Genomic DNA, 5,502 nt, shown 5'->3' with positions numbered 1-5,502 from the left:
AACAAGTTTTATGCTGTCACCATAGTAACAAGATAGAAGGAACCTGGGTCCCTAAGCAGGAGCACCCATGTGGCCTGGGGGAGTGTCATAGGAGACACAGACTGCCCACCTCCGGACTTTGTTTACTTAAGAGACATAGAAGCCTATCTTGTTAAAGCTATTATGTGTTACCAACCACAGTGGGGGCCACACAGCTGAAACGACTCCCAGCTGACACCAGCCCTGTGGAGACAGCATCCGGAGGGCAGGGGTCACGCTTTGACTTATTTTATATCCACCCTAAACAAGAGCTTTGCACAGGACTGGGCACTGAATGGATGCTGCTGGAGGGCTTGCTTCCAGCGGGGGCTCACTCATAGTGCCAGCGAGTCAGGGCCAGCTGTGGGCAGGCGGCCTCATCACCTCACCACGTGGCATTGCCATGGGGCCGCTGGAGAGTCCTTGTGATGCTGGCTCCTCCCAGAGTGACCCAAGAGGATGCAGGTAGAAGCTCGATGTCTTTTATGTTTTTGATGGCCTAGTCTCAGAAGTCCTCTGTCTTTTTCACAATATTTGCTTCCAGTTTGCTCAGTTCGGAAGGGAGCTACCCAGGGTGTTACTACCAGGAGGCTAGACTCATTGAGGGCCATCTTGAATCCTCATATGAACCTGGAGACCTTTCTCATCTGAGGGAGGGCATCTCATGGTTCTTTTTCTGGTCCCCTTAAAAGAGAGTCTCATGTTCCCTCGGATGAGTGGGATGCAGCCATTATTTGACAAAGAACCACCTTGGAGATCATCGGTTGGAAGAGGCTGTATGCCTTAAAGATGAGTGGTTAGAACCCAGATCATCCTTCCTGCAGATGACTTGACATAGAATTCAAGGACCCAAGCTCATCTGGAGAGGTAGCAGAAGATAGTATAGCATTGGGTCCACACTGACCTGTGAGTGACTGAGCGAGTGTCCTCTCCTCTCTGGACCTCAAGAGGAGCAGATATCTCCGGGTTCCCTCTTGGCCCGATGATCCATGCAAGAGCTGTTCATTTTAAGAGAGTTGATGGCTCTCCCTTGCTGCACCCCTAATGTCAGCCATCAGGTTTCCTGTCCGATGGAGGATTATTAATCCCGGACCTGGCTGGTACTGAGGGTGTAAAGCTGATCTCCTGGTAGACATTGAGGGAGTCCGGGGAAGGAAAATGAGTTGGCTCTGATGAAGAGGCTGTCATTCCTGCATATTGACAGAGTAGAAAACTGAAGCTCCCGGAAGACTGAACATAAAGCAGCTACAGACTCTGGAATCTTATTGCCTTAACTCCCTTCATTTTTCCCCACCAAGACCTGCACCTTCCCTCCCCAGTTCATTTAACTAGAAGACTCTGGAAGAGACCAGAAAAGAAGGAGTTAATCCATTGCCGCCACAGGAGTGAGTCTTCCTTCTGCCTTTCATGTGGCAGACCATTAAAATGTAATATTATGAATCTCACGGTCCATTTCCTGGATGTGTGGAGTGGGGCGGCGGGTCCAGGCCTGCTGCATTTTTTCTGCTACACTCGGATTCCCCAGAGCCTTAGAGCCCGCTGGGATGGGGAAGGTAGAAGCCTGGGCTCTGACTGCCCTGGAGCCCTGGCTACTGGCCCTGTCAGGGAACCGGGATGTGGAATCCAGGAGCCACTTTGCTGTCGCTCGGTGAGAGTTGTGGGGTCACTCACTTGGGATGGGACCTTGGAGATCCATTTGACACCTAAGGCAGCTGAAGTTCAGAGAAGGCAGCAGGCTCATAGCAGCGACCCCCAGGGTAAATCAAGGCCCAGTTCTATGGACTCCTGATCCAGGAGGAGAGGCTTCAGTATGGTGGCCAGGAAGTGGGCTGAAAACGTGTCCGCTGCCGGGCCTCCTCTGCCTGCTCCCTTTCCAAAGGGATCCAGAACACAAAGCTCCTACGGCTGTCCATGCATTGCAGTTCACAGTTGTAATCTACAGTTCTTTCCACTAAAATCGCCAGCTCCAAGGGGCCTCGGGAAGCAACACTGGCGTTGGGGGACTGGAGGGAGATCCAGTCAATGCAGGCAGCTCCAGCCCCCACCCATTAGAATGGACGATGCCCTAGCAGGGCAGGGCTGAGCAACTCCATGGGAAGTGCTGGCTGGAGAGTGAAGGCCGAGCACTGTCTGCCTCCAGGCCCAGGCCTGGCTGTTCAGCAGCAATTTGCCTTGCTCTGTGTGTCAGCAGCCGGACCGCAAATCGTACTGCTTCCCTGTCACATGTTGCTAGGTTCGGTCGCTGCTGCCTTTCCCGGGCCACTGCCCTCATCCATGGAACCCCGTGTTCTGCCTGGCTGCGACAGAGGCTCACTGTCCCTCTCCTCTCCAGCTGGCACTGTGGCTCCCACAATGTGCCTTCCTGCTGGTACTCAGTGTTCTTTCTGGAACCACCGGATCTGATGCCCATCTGCCAATAACCCTCACAGGTTCTTGGGGATCATCGCAAATGCCCAGTGGCTTCTCAGTCTTACTTGACCCAGGATGAGCTGACCCGGCCATGCTTCTCAATTTAGCTCTCATGGGTCTGTTCTTAGAGCTACTCAGGGAAATTCTCTCTATTCTTTGTGTATATCAGCCCCCCCCTCACTACTGGGCCTTTTTCTCTGCTATTCCCTCTGCTTATTCTTTCTCTATGTCTTTATTTGAAGACTACATTTACTAATTATGTTAGTTTATTTTTGCATCACTATAAAGAAATACCTGAGGCTGGGTAATTTTTTTTTTGTTCCTGTTTTTTGAGGCAAGGTTTCACTCTATAGCCAAGCCTGGAGTGCAGTGGCGCGATCACAGCTCACTGCAGCCTCAAACTCCTGGGCTCAGGCAATCCTCCTGCCTCAGCCTCCTGAGTAGCTGAGACCACAGGTAGAGGACACCTTGCCCAGCTATTTTTATTATTATTATTATTATTATTCGTAGAGACAGGGTCTCTCTATGTTGCTTGTCTCAAACTCTTGGCCTCAAGAAGTCCTCCTGTCTCGACCTACGGAAGTGCTGGGATTACAGGAGTGAGCCTCCACGCCTGGCCACGCTGGGTAATTGACAAAGAAAAGAGGTGTATTTGGCTCATGGTTCTGCAGGCTGTATAAGCATGGCTCCAACATCTGCTCCCGGTGAGGCCTCAGGAAGCTTCTAAATCATGGCAGAAGGTAAAGGGCGGGCAGCATGTCACATGGGGAGAGTGAGAGCAAGGGCGACAGTGGGAGGTGGAGGTGCCACACTCTTTTAAACAACCAGATCTCACGTGAACCACCAGAATGAGAATTCATGCGTCGCCAAGGGGATGGTGCTAAGCCATTCATGAGGGATCCACCCCCCATGACCCAATACATCCCACCAGTCCCCACCTCTAACGTTGGGGATCACATTTCAAGAGAGATTTGGAGGGTTTGGAGGGGACAGACATATGAACTATATCATTAACCCCCAAATTAATGACCCAGTGGTATGTTTCCATAGCCTGGGATCTTCCTGCCACGCGCTCTCACCACAGTCTGCAGCTGTTTGCTTTTGCTGTCCTCTGCCTTCCTCTCTAGACCGGGGCAGGGTCATGTCTGTCACAGTTGCTGCTGGAACAAATGCCCAGCAGAGGGCTTGATACAGAGCAGCCATTCAGCTGAACTGACTTCTACCAATAGGTAAAGGTATGGGGAGGCAAGAACTTTCTAGAACTTTCTAGAAATGCCATACACTGCCCTGGAAGGTAGTGAGTCTTCTGTCACTGGGGGTATGCTCGCAGTAGCTAGACACTCACTGGCAAGGTTATGCAGTATAATGGATATAGAACTGGATGGCCGATTAAAAAAATTAAAAATTCTAGAATTTTCCTCATCTGGAGGTTGAAGGGTGGGGAATGCGTAGCAGCACGCTTGGAGCTGGAAGGGAGCGAGGTACAGGGGAAGAGCATGCAAGACCAAGGGAGGCAGTGTGGGGTGCAGTGGGAGGTTGCCATCAAAGGCGGAAGAGGCTGTGGCTGGTGGCTTTCCACGCCTGGATGGACCCATGGCTCCATTCACCACCGTGCCTGATGCTGTGGGGCTCTCCATGGCTGTGCACACTGAATCCTGACCACAGCCCCATGAGAAGGGTTCTAATATCACACACTGTCACAGAAAAAGAGTGGAGGCTCACACTTGTGCCCCAGTCCTCCTGCCGGTAGGTGGTGGAGCTGAGAGTTGATGAGCGTGGTCTGCCTCCAGCACCTGGGCCTCCAGCTAAGAAACTCCATGTTCTCCCTGCACGTGGGACGTGCCCATCCTGCTCTGTGCCCCTCAGGCTGTGGCTGCTCTGCCAGGTCCTCCTTTCTGGCCCCTGCCCGCTTCTGGTTGTCTTGTTTCCAAAAACGTCTCCCTGCATGTCCCCCATCCTGTCATGCCTGGGGACCTCGCCTTCAGGTGCAGGAGGCCATTCTCTCGTGGAAGCCCCATTAGGAATGATGGAACCTTCGCAGTGTCTCTGCCGTGCTCCAGTGTTCCCTGCTGCGTGTCTGTCACCTGCACCTGCACTGGAAATGCCTTCTGCGTTCCCTTCTGAAACTCCATGCAACAGAGATGCGAGGTGAGAAGACAGGACTGGGGTCGGGCGCTGATCCCCCTTTGCCTAAAAAGTAACTTCCTAATTGCGATCCAAAACCAAAAGAATGCTCTCCCTGGAGCCCTGCTCAAAACCACTTTCTAATAATAGTAAGAGTCTTCACAATGAGAATGAACGCACACTGCCATCTTCATCCAGCGCCAGAGGCACGATGAGCTTTGGCAGGCATTAGCTCATCTGACGCTTATGTCACCCTCGCGGTAGGTTCCCTGTGTCTTTACTCTAGAATCCTCATTAGACAGATAACAAAATTGAGACCAGAGAGGGCAGGTGCCCGTGGTGCCATATCTAAAAGTCAGAGCCAGGACTCATTCCGTTTCCTTTCATTCCCAAACCCATGTGCTCAACTTCCTTAGTCAACTTTCTCCTAGAAGAAGTGGACCTAGCTGTGAGCGACCAGAACCGGACAATTACAAATATCAGTGCTGCACACACGCTGCTCAGTTGCCCCCACGCGGCTTCTGTCCCCTGTACCACAACATGCTGGAGGTGGCCCCTTGGAAAATTGAAGAACAACGAGATCCCAAGCGAGGTGACTATTTCAATATCCGTCAAGGGATTTATGTTGCAGAGAGACTGGGCCAAAGCCAAAAGGCCTTTGGTGGCAGCTGATGTGGGGAGACGGAAACCAGCCGTGAGATGGAGCTAGCCCTGGGAAGAAAACGCCACCGCTTTGCCGCGAACCTTCCCGGGAAGCCAGTGGGCTGCGAGGGGCCGGTCCGCTGCTCTTCCTGGAGCACCCTCCTCAACAAGGGAGATTGACGGGGACTCCCTGCCCTGCTGCCGTCCCTGGGCACTCTGGACCCTATAAGCGGGGGAGGAATTTGACCCCTAACGGGAGCTCTCCTTTCTCAGGGTCTGTGTGGCTGGCTTTATTTTTAGTGAGAATAT

This window comes from Saimiri boliviensis, chromosome 12, assembly GCF_048565385.1.
Source record: "Saimiri boliviensis isolate mSaiBol1 chromosome 12, mSaiBol1.pri, whole genome shotgun sequence".
Lineage (NCBI taxonomy): Eukaryota > Metazoa > Chordata > Mammalia > Primates > Cebidae > Saimiri > Saimiri boliviensis.
The sequence above is the reverse complement of the archived record's forward strand: the minus strand, read 5'-3'. Positions refer to the sequence as shown.